Raw genomic sequence first — 16645 nt, 5'->3', positions numbered from 1 at the left:
AGGGAAAGGGGAAACCTTCAGTGCAAGGAATATTTGACCTACACAATTCCAACTGCTGTGAATGGGATCAAGTAACTAAGAATGGACAAGTACCAGAGAGAAGCTTTAAAGTGTTACCACCTCGCATGAATAAATTTCAGCAAAGTATTAATAGGAAATATCAATGTTTATCAATGTGGATTATTTCATGTGCTAGCTAGTAACCACTGATTTGTTAGGAAGGATGCACTTGCAGATGATGGACACTAATTCTGCACTGACTTGTCTGTTCTTCCTCTGTGCTCCATCCAAGGGCAGCACTGCAGCTGCTGCTGCTGCCTGCTGCTCCCTCTGCTCATTTGTCCTCTGCCTGCTGAATTCAGTGGGATTTGTGCCTTTCACATAATTATTATTAAGTTTCTGTTTTATGTCCCTGTTCAAGAGACTCTTTGGTAGCTGATTATACTAATCAGAGGTGACTTAACCCATATTTGAATGCAGCAGTCTGAATTTGTCTTCAGCGCAGTCTCCAGAAGATATGAACCAGGCATCAAAGAAAATTAATTCATAGGTACATTATCCTGTGGGATCAAGCTAAAATGTGGTCAAAGAGCTTTAGCTTGTGTGCTCTCCTGTAAGGATATGGGTAGGAGAAGGCAGACAGGCTCTTGTTTGTGCAAGTTTCCCCCCTCCCTTCTTTGAGTTAGGCAGAATAACAGATCACAAGAATACTTATCAGAGAATATTTTACTGCAGTTAAGTCAGAACACTTTATTCCTTTACAAAAATAATAATTATTTTTGGAAGTACGATCAGCCACATGAAAAGTATTCTTTAATCTTTTTCTGCGCCAAAATTATGACTTGGGCACTTCTCAGCTTTTCAAATAAATACGTTAATTTATCTGGCCAAGGTATTACTCCAGCACAAGGCAATACAGGACCTTAAATACACACAAAATTTGGGTACTTTTGTTACTTCTAGAAGAACCATCTTAAACCATTTTCTACAAAAGAAGGTCCTGCATGATGGAAATGAAAAAATTCCAGTTGGTTCTCAGAAGCTTAGGCGGAAGTTTGTCCTAAATGGTGATTAACTCATTCATGTATGTTCATAATCCTTTAAAGCAGTTGCATAATATTCCAAGTGGCCCTCAAAGATGCTGTGTAGGACAGTGAGTCCCACAGGAACGCAAGATCTTATGCTAGGGGAGAAATACTGTTCACACTGGAGTAAATGTGTTTTTTGTTCTGCCTTTAATAGTGTTTCTGTTCCTTACTCTAAACTTAATTGAGAATGGGATTTTACCCATCTCCTCACATGATTCTGGCTCAAACCTGAATTCTAGCTTTGAGCATTTTTAAATGGGGAAAATTAAAGTGAAACTAAATAAACGCAGTGAATAGATCCATCTCCAGGAGGAGAAGGACTCTGATAACCTTCCTGCAGCAGAGGTGTGCTCTGAGCAAACAGTCCCTCAGTGCTGCAGGTCCTGGGGAGCAGCTGTGCTACCTGCCCTGCTCCTGCAGGTGGGCAAAGGGCCCTTCCTCCTCCCACAGCAAACACAAAAGGGGATCTCTGAGGTGAGGAGAAGGTCAGAATGCCACGGAAGGGAAAATGCTGTATTTCCAGGAACTTTCAGTGAAACTTCAGACTTGACAAAGATAAGGCTAGATAAGGAATTTCAGGGACAGAGTTCACACGGGTAAACTCTCAGGCAGTATATTTTTATGTTGCAAGTGAGACTAAAATATTCCATAAACTTTCACTGTATTCTTTGCATCAGATCCAATAATTAGTTATTCATCTCCCAGCTTTGATTTTGTTAAGTAACCAATACCCTAATTCAGAGGGAAGAATTTAATCCATTGAAAATTCTGTCCTGGGAGAAGATCAAAGTGAGTCCCGTGGTGTTAAGCACACACCTACAGGACTTGATCCTGAAAAAAAATTAGGTGCATGTTTCAATCAGCCTATCCCTTCTTACTGGCTCCCATGCATTAACCTAAGCCTCTGCGGGGGCATTTTTGGGGTCAGGATCAAGAACCTGTGGAGAAGCCCACAATGAGAGAGCAGGGCTCTGAAAAGGTAGCAAGCAAACAGGTGAGAACCCAGCAGGCTGAGATGGCAATGCCTCCTCATTCCTCTGCACCTACCAACGCTACAGGAAGAGATTGAAAGTCTCTTGGGCGACATAAATACGCGCGATAAGCTCGAACAGAAAACACAAAGGTGAAATGGCCCTGCTTATCAGGCACAATTAAAATGAATAGAGGATGACTAATAAAGAGGCAGTTTAAAATCTTTACATGACACAGTGTCAAGGCAACAGCGTTGTGCAATAGCACTGACACAATTAGCGCTGTGTCCCTGCCTTGGCTCCCGCCCGCAGCCTCCGATGGCGAGCGCGGGGTGCGCGCTGCCGCTCTGCGCTCCGGGGCCGCCGCGGGACCGCGCACCAGCCGCGCTCCGGACCCAGGCAAGGCTGCTCTTCCCTTCTGCCGTCTCTATCCCCTCTTTCCTTCTCGCTTGCGCGATCCCAACCCCCGCGGTTACTGCTGCGTGAAAAGGGGAAAACATCTCGTTGGATTTCTGGGCGCACTCCGCAGGGAGACAAGGCTGAGGTGCCCGATCCTGACCCAGGGCTGGCTGTTGACTTAGCGCCGAGGAATGCAAGCGTTTCCTGCGTAGGAATTTTTGCAGTGTGTAATTTGCTAGTTTGGACAGCCCTTTGCTCGGGATGATGGATGGTGAATGGGAGTGTGATCTTCCAAAATACAGCTCGAGGTATCCTAGTTCTTAATTTAATTATGTCGCTCCTTAGTGGTGCCTGTCAGGCTGCAGGATCTCCCAGTCCACCGAGTGAGTGCAGCAGGCTGGGTTTTATATACATATATGTAACATGAATATACGTGTATGTACATACTTATATATATACATAGATTATATATATATATTAAACACTGTTCTAATAGATATATATTATACACTGTTCTATTCACACACAAGAACATCTGTAAAACCGTACGCAATAATATTTATAAGAACAACAAAGATAATTTTTTTTTCTTTGATATTCTTATTTTCTGGCCAAAACCAGCTCTCTCTTGGTTTTATTGCTGCTGGCATGTCTTTGCAATGCAGCACTGTCAAAAATTAACAACATAAATAAATTTGAGGCCATGCCAACCATCGCTGAGCACAGCCAAAGCTGCCCAATGCCACAACTCGCTGAACAATGTGTGCATTTTGCAGTGGCAGAAATGTCTGTTTCCCTGTTCTTTCTTAACTTTTGGAAAGATCCTGGTGAAAAGTGTGTTATTCTAAATGAGATAATTAAAGTAATTGATATGAAAACTCCTTCACCATTGTTGCAGGAGGAGGGGCCCCTGTATTTGCCCAGCCTGCTAGCTCTACCTGCCAGGGGCTGCAGGGGAGTTGATTGGAACACTTCAAATAAGACATGATTTCTGGTCAGCAAAGAATGGTTTTTTATGAGGTAAAGTGGTACTTCTGAACAGTTTGCTTTATTAGAAGGCAGTGTTGATGCTGTTTCCTGTGCCTGTCTGTCTTGTGGGATGGGGGCTGGCCAAGGAAGTGTCCCAGCAGTGCCAGCACCCCTGGCCAGCTGCTAGCACAGCTCAGGGCAATGGCTGCGGCACTTGTACCTTGAGGGGAAACCTACCACAGCCTCTTCGGGGCCACATCCTGCCTGCCTGTGCTTCCCACCCATCCGTCTGGGGGTGCTGAATCTTCAAGTGCCTTAGACACAGAGTTTGATGTTCTCATCATTCCCCATATACTTCCCCAAATGTGCATCTGCATGTCCATGTAGGGAGGCAGTGACTTCCATCCATCCCATTGGTGATGGTCCCTGCTGGACAGGCTGCAGAGGCACACCTGAACCTAGGTAAAAGTGGAGAGAAATGCTGCATTTGACATCTGTTGTGTCTTGTCTGAAAGCGAGCAGGAAGGATTTTTACCACATGAATGAGGGAAGGGTTGCTGTGTTTCACACGACGAGGCCGCGTGCCTCAAAAACCCACTGTAAATGAGAAAAAGAGATTTGCCACTTGTGGCAGGCAGCACAACCAAGCTATTTTCTTTGCCTTATTTACTTTGACAGCAAAGTAAATAAGAAATATTAACTGTGTGCAAAGGTGCCCTTTTACTTGTGCTCATCAATAACAGCTGATGTTCCTCAGGGTTATTGCTGTAACGTCACTTTCCTCACTGGCATCAGGTTCATATTAGAAACCTCATGGCCTCATAGGAAAGTCTCTTGTCCCCTGCCCTGTTTGTGGGTTCTGCTTTTGTCCCCCGTGCTGTGCTTTGGGGCACTGGCACGTGGGGACAGGGCCGTGCAGGCTGCCTGTGTGCCTGCCCCTTTCCTCCTGCAGAACGAGGGCTGGGAGAGGAACAGGAATTTTGGCTAAGCAAAGAAAGCCCAACTGTGAGAATGCCAGCTGTGGGAAAGGGCTGCTAGGCAGTAACACTCCCAGAGGGAGCAGATCCCCCAGCATTGCATAGGTGAAGGAACAGTTTCCAAGAGGAAGCTGCTTGGAGTGGAGAGGGGGCGAAAAGAACCCCAAAAAATTAACTTGCTGGTAAGGGAGTGCACTCAGTTTTGGAAGTTGCTTGGAGTAGCCCGGGGCCGGAGTCAGGGACCCAGCGATATTCTCCCAAGCCGTCCCAGCTGTGGCGTCAACCAGTGGTGTCCCAGCGCAGCGCTGGTCCCCAGCCGGCGGTGCCTTGAGCAGAGAGAGGAAGAGACTCCAGAACAGCCTTAACGCCCCAGCTTTGGTACCTACGGCTTCCAGATACAAGAGAAGCTTAAAGCAAACTCTGGCGATGGGCAGGACCGCATGGCACCACTGAGCAGCGGCCCCGGCCCGACTGTCCGGCCGCACCGTGGCAGCGCAGGCGGGACCCCGGGGCTCCTGCACCGGCTGCGGCTCCGCAGGCACGGGCAGGGAAAGGAGCTGCCCGCTGTCCTTGGAGAGGAGGGTAAACAGTTACACTGGAGAAAGGGAATTCAGAAACCCCCGAAAAACCTATGAGGAAGGAAGCGGCAAATGTTAAATGGGTGACTCACGATGCGGGATGACTAATCCCGTCAGGGCACAGCTCGTGCTGCGCCGGGAGCCGGTGCCGCGCTCCGGGCGGGGAGCGCAGAGCGGCTGCGGCTCCGTCGGGGCAGCCGGGCCGGGCCTCGCTCCGCACGGACGGAGAACGGGCCGGTCCCGGCGGGACTCCGCGGCCGGTACCCGCGCATCGGCGTCGTGACCCACTTTCCACTTTCCGCCGCTTCCTCTCGGCGCCCGACACCGCCGCTGCCGCGCCACCTGCCCGGCCCCGTCCGGGCCCCGCGCCCGCCGAGGTGCACGGCTCCTCCCGTGCGGGGCTCCTCCCGTGCGGGGCTCCTCCCGTGCGGGGCTCCTCCCGTGCGGGGCGCTCCGCTCCGCCCCGCGCTCTGCCCGCGGCTGCCGGTGGCGGTGCCGGTGGCGGCGGGGCGGGGAAGCAGCGCGCCTGTGCAGTGCCGGGGGCCGGGCCCAGCCCGCCGCGTTACACAACCGGCCGCCGCCACAGCCGAGTTTCACAAGTCCCGCAGCCCGCGCCCCCCGTGCGCCCACCGCCGCACCGCCGGCACTGCCCCCGGCCCGCCGCGCTCATGCCATGTCCCCGCCGGGCAGCGGGACCCCGCGGGCAGCGGTAACCCCTGCGGCCGGGGGGGCACCGCGCCGGGGCTGGGCATGGCACTGAGAGCGGCTCCGGGACGCGCATCTTCCTAGGCGGTACGTACGGCCGGGACCGCCAACCCTGCCGGCTCGGGAGGGAGGGATGGAGGGAGGGAAGGAGGGGACCCGCACCTGCAACCCCTGGGAAAGCTGCAGGGCTGGGACGCGGCACTCGCCGCTCCGCCCGACCTTCTTCGGACGCTGCCAGGACGGTCCCAGGTAAGTTCTGAAAAGGAAAAACTGACAGCTGCAAGTCCTCTGTTTTTTTTTCCTTTAAAAATCTGTGTATCGTCAAGACGGGCAGAGCACGCAGCGCAGGGTGTCCGGAGGGCTCTGGCTGTAGAGGGCAGGCGGGAAGGGGACCCCGGGACCGGGATGCAGGAGCGCATCCCGAAGCCGGCACCGGCATCCCCGTCCCGCAGCGCCCGCGGACCGCGGCGCTCGGAGCCGCCACGGGCTGAGCGCGGCTGAGCGTGCCGTGATTTGGGATTGAGGGAAGCTGATTTTCAGGAGACTGAAATGGGTCTGATCGCAGGCTTCTCGTTCTGTCTTAAAGTTCGTCGTTCGTGGAATGTATTTGACTGAAATAGGTTGGAGAAAAACCTCTGAAATGAGTCTTGCACCTAAAAAGATAGCATCTAAAATCCAGGTTGAAGTCATTCTTCCCACCAGGGTTGTTGTGTCATTTGATTTTACAGAATGTTTACATTATGAGTGGGGAAATAAGAAGGCTTTGCAAGTCCCTCACATGTTTCAGCCACGGATTTGTGAATGGTAACTCCACGCCTTGGTCCTTATGGCAGAAATTGTGAAGTGATTGCTCTGGGTAGCTCGCACTGGAAGCGCAGGTCGGAGCTGAGCCCTGTGTGATTCATCAGTGAGGTGTCGCACGCGGTTTGCTGTAGTCCTTTGTGAAGTGCCACAGTCCCCGAGGGCAGGAGGCCGGTCGCTGCTCAGTGGATTTTGGAGAAGTCCAGCACAGCAGTCCCTTTGCGGAGACAGAACTGGCACCCGAGTGCCAAGCCGGGGCACTTGATCCTGATCCGTGGATGAAGTTGTCCCCTTCAGCAGGGGGGTGGCTCCGGAAATAATGCCCCGAAATCAAAGCTGTTGAGCTGCCCCACGCCTTACCTGCCTGGGGAGGGTAGGGTTATTTATTAGCTGAAGTTTATTTTGCTGTGTGCAGTGAAAGCTGTGGTGTTGATTTCACTAGAGGGATTAGACTTTCTGGTGTATCCATGAGAAAATCTTAGGAGTCACTTCCTTCATTTTTGAGCAGAATGCCAGTGCTCCCTGTCCTTATTTTGCTGGATCACTGCTGGCTAATCCCTAGCTCTGGAAATGTGAATTTGGCTTAAAGAGACAGCTAGCTCTTCATGGGTTTGATGTGTAGGCTTCACAGTCCTCCGAGATGTAAGGGATGTTGCAGACACTTTCAAGAGTGCGCAGTGTGCAGCCCTGGTACTGAGTGTCTGACAATGTGGTGTTTTGGTTGGGAATTTGTCATTTTTATAAATTTCCTAGGCTGTAGTCCCTCACCATAGTTATTCAGTCAGAATAAAACATTCTGACTGAATTTCATGTATTTCAGAAAAATGCATTGGATTTTGGGTTTTTAGAAACTGTATTTTAAAAAAAAGTAGATCATTCTCCTGTAATGTGCTAATCAGAGTAAGCCAGCATGTCAGTGTTGCACCAGGGAGGACCAGAACAAGTGCACTTGGGACTCTGTGGCTGATGGAGCCCTGACAAACACAGCAGGCACTAATGAGGACAGGAAGCTCCAGGAAAAGCCAAAAGTTGAAATTTGTGTGGAAAGGAGGAGTTCTTATCTCTTGGGTTAAACATGTGTAGTACCAAATCTTTAGAATTTTTCTGGAAGAGGTAATAGGAATAATGAACATGGCTTTAGGAGTGGTTGCTTGCTGCTCACTTATCCTGATTGTTCCATGTTGTGGATTACAATTAATTGATTTAAAGGAAAAAGTTAAATTGGCTTGAAATGTGTTTATAAACTGCAAACTTCAGTAGGATATGTGATAGTTCTTGGGTTTTAGCCACTGAGACTATATCTGTATTAAATTATTTTTCTGGTTTAAGACATACATCAAGTACACAAAAATAGCTCAGAGTTAAAGATTAAAATTAGCAAATGAGTAGTTCATAATTAAAGTCTCATGATAGAGGAAGTGGCATTACATTGCAGAGATGCTGATGTCAAATCCAACTTCTGCTCATTAGTAGTATCAAAATATTGGTAGGATGTCTTTACAGTTTGGAGCCAGGGCTTGTCTGTGAACAGAAGTTGCTTTGTTTCGTCCTAAATTACTCAACCTCCCAAGATTCACATGTAATGGTACAAAGGTTTTAGTGCCAACATAGATCATTCTTTCAAGACTGAAATAAGCTGTGTGCCTACATCAGAGTGACTGAATTCAGGCTTGTACTGGAACACTTAGAGATCCTAGTGAAATAATATGGCATTAAACAGAGCAGTAAAAACTTACAAACACCAAAATATATGAACCAATGCTTTCTGGTATTATTGAAATGATAGACCTCTTTACTGCTTCAGTTACAAATCTCTGTCAGGGAAGTCAAACAGCTGTATTTATTTGTTAGTACCTGGATGACCCCCGTCTTTGAGTGAGTCCTGGCTCAGCTGGGGCCGTGCTCTGCTGCAGCAGCAGCTCTGTGCCCACCACAATGGCCCTGGGGATCTGCTTTCCTACCTGTAGCACCACCAGCTCTGTCCCATCCTCAGCCCAGGCTGAGGCCATTCTGTTTTTTTTGCCTTGTTTCACTGCTACTTTGGTGTGACCAAAAGTATATGGCCAATATGCCCTGTGACCATAAGCTGAAGGAGCAATGTCCCTGTAGAAAAGTCCTGCAAGACCCGACTTGTTGTCACTCCAGTCTCCCTTAAACCCAGATTTAAGGGGGGCTGACGTGATGGGAGGCCCCAGCAAGAGCTCTGTGCACAGCTGGGCGTGCTGGCTGCACATCTGGCCAGCTTCAGAATCACCAGATTCAGTCAAACCACAAAGGTGTGTGCGATTAATGAGAGACTTTGACCTATTTCATATTCCTTTATTGTCTTTGGCCTTGTCTACATGGGGAAATTACACCAATTTAGTTTAAGTCTGTTTTTAAAGTGATTTGATTAACCTGATGTGACCTTGTGTACGGACATTCTTATTTAGGTTCAAATGAGCTTATTTGGGTTCAACCAAAACCTGCACTTAGTCAATTTGCACAGAACTGAAATTAGACATGCCTAAACTGGAAGGGGAACTGATGTCTCTAAATAATGACACAACTTTCTCATGAAAGCAGAACCTTCTGTAGAATCTGGAACAGAGTGTAATTACTGACAAATCTGCAGGCAAGTGAAAGCTATTCATAGCAAAGGTTTCAAAAAAACCCAGGGAAAACAGGCAAAACTTAAATATCTTGGTGAGACAAATGAAGAAGTGCCAATAATCCCAGTCCTGGAATACTGAAAGCAGAGCCACAAGGCTTGCATAGCTGGCAGCAAGGCTCTCCCATGGCTCTTCAGATGCAGAAGAGGGCAAGCATTTGTGTCCTTTACATGGAGTCCCTAGAGACTCAGAAAATAAAAAAGCAATGCAGGAAATGTTAGGCCAGCTGGTTTGAACACAACAGTACCCAGCGTCTCATGACGTATTTTGTAGGAAACGAGATTTTATCAAAGATGGATTGTGCTAGACTAATCTAACATCTTTTTCATATAACAGATTATTTAGATGGGGTAGGGTAGGAATGCCATTTATCTAAAGCCAAGTATTTGATACCATGCCCCACAGGATGTTACAGCTTAAAATGAGGATGGTGGTTCAAGATAAGAATTGAAAGGTAGAAAATAATCTGGCCAAAGAGAAGATACAACCATTGCATGCAAATAAAGTTCTCTGAATGGAAAGAGGTACTGAGAGAAAATCACCAGGATGGAGGGAGATTGGTGGTGCTGCTCCCTTGGGACCAGGCTTGGGGCTGTTGGATGGATCCACTCTGACCTGTGTGCAGGGTGTGGGTGTGTGCCCAGGAGCTGTGTGGGATGACAAAAACTTGGGAGGAATTGTCACTACAGAGGAGGGTCACATTATCACATGAAAGGTATTTAGATGACTTTGTTGATTGGGAGTGATAGACATAAAATGGCATTTAATAGTGCTGAGTGCAAGGTCGAGTAAAGTCCTAAGCATGGAGAGCAGTAACAAGAATTTCCAGTGTGAAATAGGAGCTCATCAGTTGTCCATGACACAAGGGAGAAATGTGGATGCACTGGCTGTTCAGAAGATACCTGGGAGCAAGCACTGAGATGCATCTGGGAAGGAGACCACTGATGTCTTGGATACCAAAGGAAAATAATGTGAGAAATTCAAGGAAATGTGATAACAATCATTGTACAGATCATTGTACAGCATGTCAATACAAGAGCTCCAGGATGTTTTTGGAGTGGTTTACTGATATTTTGCATAGTTCCAGACACCCCTGCCAAGAAAACGTTGAATTCCAGCAGTAGGAGGGTGAGAGATGTGGTTACACAAACACATCTGTTGTGCAGTGTGACGTTAAAGAGCATCATCTCTTTAGCTCTGGCCAGGTGAACCAGTGAAGGGACAGGCTACATTGGGGTACTTGACACACAATTGGCACTATATAGCGAGAGGGCAGGAAAAAAATAAGCTAATAGATAGCATCTGCACTAGGTCAAATTTTCTAAATTGGTCATGAATAAATTTGGGTGGAGAATTAGAAGAAAGCTTGTATCTACCCAAGGATTGAAGTTGCATAAGAGTCTTTCAATTAGGGTAGTTTTGAGATAGATCTTGATAATCTTATGAAAGAGGTTATACAATTAAATTAGAGAGTTCCTGGAGATAGGAAATTACATTTGCAGAATTAGTTCTTTGCTCTGCAGTGTAGCCATATTTTTAATGTATGCTTGAAGGAGAATGGATCTTGTTTGTTTACACTTTTAACCCCATGTCTCAAGTCTTCTTCTGTTTTCTTGGGAGACAAGGCAAAAAATATTATTCTCTGTTGCTGCAGGTTTGAATCTTTTTTCTCCCACATCTGAGTTCCTCTCAACACTAGACATTGAAAATGTACAGTGCAGATTCCTTGTAGCATTAGACAGGCACAATTGCCTTCAAATTTTTCTGGCGTGCTCCCTGGTTCAACCTGTTCATCTGATTTTGAGCCAGAGATGTTTTTCCTTCAGCCTGTGTTGCCAGTGACCGTATTACACTCCATGGTGTATTTTCTGGGATCTGTTGCTGGCATAAATGAACTCTGTGTGGCCTCATGGGCTGCAATACTGGCAGGGATCTTCACCTGCCCTTTGCTGTGTCACAGAACAGTTTAATCTTACCTGCTTCTTATGTGAATCATAAGTTTACTGCATGACATGAGGATGTGTTCTTGGGCTTTTGGTGCCCCTTGGCAGGTTGAAGAGTTGTTGTTTTCCAGCATTGGCTTCCAAGACAATGAGTGCTGGGTTGGGGTTCCCTTTTAACCTGATATTCCTAAAGTAAGTTGGGAACCTGGACTTAGTATCAGCTCTGCTCTGGTGCTGATCAGAGCAAAATTCTCTAAATCATGCAAGATAAAATCTAGAAGAAAGAAGTGACTGCTGACCACTAGTGATGAATTAGTCACTTTAAAAACACAGTGTGGTTAGTGTAAAGTTGAATGTATGATGTCTATCTTATTGCAAGAAGGAGAGAAGGAAGTAGATAAAACAAGACAGAAATGAAGCAGGCAAGGAAGAAGGAAAACAGCTCAACTTAGCCTGCAGCAGAGATCGCCTACCTGCCAATGTGTCTGTAAAGGGAAATTGAAATATTGAAAAATGTCAGCACCAATGAGGGTAACACCGAGGTGGTAGAAGAGGAAGTACGTTAACCAAACTCCATGGAGCTGTTGAAATGCATTGAATCATCTGACTGACTTGTATTCTTAGGCAAACACAATCATACAATTGATTAATTTGTCGACATTCCTTTAGCGCATAACGCCATGGTAACTGGGAGGCTCGCTAAACATTGCTGTGGAGAGAGCTGCAAAACATCTTTGTTTGGGGAGAGGGAGGGGGCAGAGCCAGGCCTTGGAGCCCGGGCTGTGGAGGACTGCTGCAGGCACACAGACACACACAAACACACACACAAGCACACACAGACGTGCACTGGAGCTGGGCTCCTGTTGCAGGTGGTGGAAGGTGAACATCAGGTGACTTGCAGGTCACACACGTGTTCTGGGATGATCAGAGAGGTGGCCCTGGCTAACAACTGCCTTCAACACATTTGCTACCTGATGTTTGCAGAGCTGACAGGCTGTACCACCCTCCTGCTGGGTCCCTGTCGCCTGCTGTGACAGCAGGCAGGGACAGCAAAGGGTTTGGTGTTTCCTGCACCACTGTCCCATGGCACGCAGGGCTCTGCCACCCTGCACATCACCTTCCAGCAGCTCCTGGGACCTCAGTTCTTCAGGGCTGCTCTGCAGGGGCCTGTTGTGTGAAATAGAAATGTGTTTTCAGTTTTACACCGAGTTCCCAGGTTTTGGCTGGCTGCTGTGTGGTACCTGCTTGTACCTGCCTGTTCTCTGTGTCCTGGCTCTGGGCAGAGGCTTCACCTCTCTTTATCCATTATGGCTCAGCAGAGACCTGCACTGGGCCTCTGCCTCCCCATGATTGTGGAATATTCTGAGTTGGAAGGATCATCCAGGTGTTCCCCCTCACCTATAAGTAAATGTGAGGTGGTTTGCTGAGTGTCAGTTATAAGGAGATTGGCTGATGGACTAATAAATGAATGCAAAGATATTTGTAGGTGTGTTTATTCTTGTTTACAAAGTGCCAAAGCCTAGGCAAGATTTTCGAGTATGTAGCAATGGCAGGAATCATATCTATAAAAATGCTAATCTCCTCTCTTGCTTCATCTGTTCAGCCCACAAACATATGCATATACACATGCTTAAAGGAAACTAATAAAAGGTTTGTTGGTTCTTTTCTGGGCTCAGCCTACTTTAATCTTGGTTTAATGCAGAGCACAATGCAGTGCATTGCTTCCGCACAATAAAGTTTTGATCATAAACAACCAACTAAGTAAACCATTTTTTGGGGTAATTAATGAGCAATAGATGAGCTGATAAGGGCTCCCATTGCTGATAGGTATTTTGCATAGATATGGCAGCATTATAGGAAGATTTTTAAGCCAGTGCAGAGACTTTATCTGAAGGGGATGAGATAAACCCTGGCCCTGATGAAGACAAAGGTTGAACTTCCACCAGCTTCTTTGTGGGGACCTCTCCCAAAGTATCAGCTGAAGAGAAAAATAGGAGTCGGTCCTTGTTTTTAGGCTGTTCAAAGCTCTGCTGCACAAACTGCAAATAGGTGTTTGTGTATAGAGGAGGATGCTGTGTGTTTGGTCCACTGTTGGCTGTCACAGCCAAGGCAGCAATTAGGGAGGCTCTAATGGCTGGGGAGGGTTACACCCCTTGCTGAGGAAGTTTGACCATAAACCTGTTTGTCCTGTCTCTGAGTGCAATGTACACTGGCTCAATTTACAGTAACTTAAAAACATTCACTCTGATCAAACTGCTTCCAATCAAATTTTATTAAGTGATGTGTTAAGTGTGTGTGTTAAATGACTCACATGAGACAAAAAGGTGGGACTTGGGTTGACTCTGCTACTGATGTATATATTAAAGATGAGTATTAATAGTTTGCTTTTACTCTTGAATAATTCTAATGGCTTCCTTTTGGGGCAGGCTTTTTGTCCAAAGGGCACAGCAGGAAGTATTAATAAAACAAACTCTTTGTGCTAATCTTGACACCTACATTTTCTGTTTAATTTTGCTTATGCAGAGGGCTGAGCCTTCTCATTAGTGGAGACAATGTGTCAACAGAGGAAAAGTGAGTTACTGTATTTTCCTTCCGTCATAAACGCTGGGGTTAACCTCCCACACTCAGCAGTGTAATTGCACAGGGAGCTTGCACTGGCCTTGGTGCCAGTCCTGGGGCTGGCAATTCTCGTTGCTCATCCTGCTGCAGCATGGGCTTCTGAGAAAGCACTTTCTTATCTGAGCCATCTGCACATCTCATGGGACTTGGCCTTTCGACTCGGCCTTTCAATGGACTTCAGCTCTGTTGCGGTGTTCGCAGGGGAATGAGGGAAGAGATGAGGATCTGACTCCGTGTTTCAGAAGGCTTGATTTATTATTTTATGATATATATTACATTAAAACTATACTAAAAGAATAGAAGAAAGTTTTCATCAGAAGGCTGGCTAAGAATAGAATAAGAAAGAATGATAACAAAGGTTTGTGGCTTGGCTCTCTGTCCGAGCCAGCTGGGCTGTGATTGGCCATTAATTACAAACATCCAACATGGGCTGATCAAAGATCCATTTGTTGCATTCCACAGCAGCAGATAACCATTGTTTACATTTTGTTCCTGAGGCCTCCCAGCTTCTCAGGAGGAAAAATCCTAGGGAAAGGATTTTCCATAAAAGATGTCTCCGACACAGCTCCAGTCCAGTGAGACCTCCAGGTGTCTGTGTCTCACTGGGGCTGGAGCTGAAGTCCATTATTTGGGGAAGGTTGCACCTCTCAGGAAGCCTTGCTGAAAATTATTTTGCATGGGAAAATTGTCTGCAATTCTGTTATTCAACTTTCTGGAAATAATTCAGAATATGGAAGAAGAGGCTCCCAGAAGAAGGTGGTTAGAAGGAAAGTGTATATGGTTCTGAAATAATCCTGGTGTATTGTCTGGAAAGGGCAAAAATCCATTGCCTAAAATGGGAGAAGAATAATTGCAAAAAAATGGACTAAAATTGCCACTAAGCCATTTGTAAACCTGAAATGGGGCTGAGTCAGAGTTTTGTCTTATCCAGGGTACATATTTTGAATCTGGAGCTGAATTCCTTATATTGGGTATATTCATAGTTAAAAGGGCATGAGTGTTCAAATGGAGTCTGAAGTGTTAGAATGATGAGTTTGTTGGTAGTACACTGTTGTGACTAGAGCAGAATTTCTGTTTTCACTTGGGGGATGAAAAAAGACTAATGCCAACAAGAACAGCTTCTGTGTTGTGATTTTTTTTTGAAGGAAAGCATGTGAATATTAATAAATGATCCAACTGGGATAGCATCTTTCTTTAAAATTGTCCTTAGAGATAGTGTATTATATTAACAAACATGAATTTAGTTGTACAGTAAGTAAAATTTTATAAATATAAATCATCAACTTATTTCAAAAGTTGCAGTGCTGAGGAAATTTTTCTGGGATTTTCTAATATAGGCTGGTTTGAATTGTTTGAATAAGAAGAGATATTGGTGAATAAATCAGATAATGGGCTGCTTTACATAGAAGGCATAATGCCTATTTATGATGTATAGAAGTCCTAAGAGAGATGAATTGCCAGTTTAATCTGCTTTGGATTGTGTTTGAAATCTACTTTTATGCAGCATTTCTGACTGCTTTAGAGATTACTCTTCAGACACTTACAAAGACTTCATCTCTATTTGAATACAGCTCTACAAGGTCACTGGCAGGCCAAGGTTCATTTATTTCACTTGGTTTTTAGTCCCTTGACCTTCAGGTAATACTTGATAAGTATTGCCAAAATTTTTATTCTGTTCTAGTTGCTCTGGCCAGAACTTAGGAAGCTGAGTTATCACTCTTACCAGGAGTAATAGAGACCAACTCTTCTGCCTTTGGAGTCTTTGCTTTTATTTGAGAAAAAATTTGGAATTAATATTTGTCTTTCCTGACGTGAACATCATGCTTTGTGAGGGTAAAATGTCAACCAACTTTATTAGCAGCTGATTTTTCTCACAACCTTGCAACACTTGCAGCAGCTTCCATCGAAGGGCCCTGATGGGGAAACATTGGTGAAAGGATGACATGCAGTGCTGGAGAGGGGAGGAGCAGGATTGCTACTCTGCATAAAGGCAGCAAGCATCTGGGAGATATTAAAAACTTCTGACAGGGATAGGAAGATAATTCTCAAGATAATTCTGCATTGAGCTCTGCTCTGGCTTCTGTCTCCTGCCAAGCTCTCCCAGGATCCCCAAGCTTTGGGTCACATTCATGGCACCAGGGCAAATTCTGAGAAAACTGGGCTGGTTGTGTCACCCTTCAGCTGCAGATGCAGCAGAGCTCCCCCACTGCAGTGCAGCACCAGCAGACCCAGTCTGTTATCACCCTCCCATGGAGGATGATGGTTTCTAAAGCATTAACATTCACGTCAGGTCTAGATAGGGATCAGCAGAGGCTTAAATCATTGTCAGGAACAGATGTGAGACACCTAATCAGTTATTTCCTAAGGAAAATGAGTTTGATTGCATGAATAGTTGTAAATATTTCATTCAGCAGCTCAGCTACTACAGCAATGGTAAACAAGTCTCTGAGGCTGAAGAGAAGCATTTTGTGGCACTGTACTTGATTTCTTATTCATTTTAACTTCAGTGCAGAAGAAATAAGTTTAGGTATTTTGGATTACATTTTGTGACAGCACTGATTGTAGCCAGGGGCTCACTTTGAAGACAGCAAAGAGAAGCATGGAAAGGTTTGGGTTGGAAGGGACCTTAAAGATCATCTGATTCCAGATGGCAGGGACACCTTCCACCAGACCTGGTTGCTCAGAGTCACATCCAGCCTGGCCTTGAACACTTCCAGGGGTGGGTATCCACAGCCTCTCTGGGCAACCTGTGCCAGGGCTTCCCCACCCTCACTGTGAAGGATTCCCTCCTCACATCTAATATAAATCTAATCTCATTTAGTTTAAAACCATTCCCCCTTTTCCTATAAATATCCACGTATGTAAAAAGTGTCTCTCCCTCTTTTTTATAAGTTCCCTTTAGTCTTTGAATGTCACAGTGAGGTCTCCCCAGAGGCATCTCAAG

At 46.1% G+C, this 16645-nt stretch overlaps 1 protein-coding gene across 1 annotated transcript in view; it reads left to right on the top strand.

Annotated features, from left to right (window-relative positions):
* The first annotated feature begins 5607 nt into the window (after positions 1-5607).
* The window catches only part of PASD1 (PAS domain containing repressor 1), a 50368-nt gene continuing 39330 nt past the window's right edge, over positions 5608-16645 (top strand). The window contains exon 1 of the mRNA XM_059482913.1: positions 5608-5774. The gene's annotated coding sequence lies outside the window, so the exon portion shown is untranslated. The remainder of the gene's footprint in view (positions 5775-16645) is intronic.

This window comes from Ammospiza nelsoni, chromosome 15, assembly GCF_027579445.1.
Source record: "Ammospiza nelsoni isolate bAmmNel1 chromosome 15, bAmmNel1.pri, whole genome shotgun sequence".
NCBI lineage: Eukaryota > Metazoa > Chordata > Aves > Passeriformes > Passerellidae > Ammospiza > Ammospiza nelsoni.
This window is presented reverse-complemented; position numbering and strand designations above follow the sequence as displayed.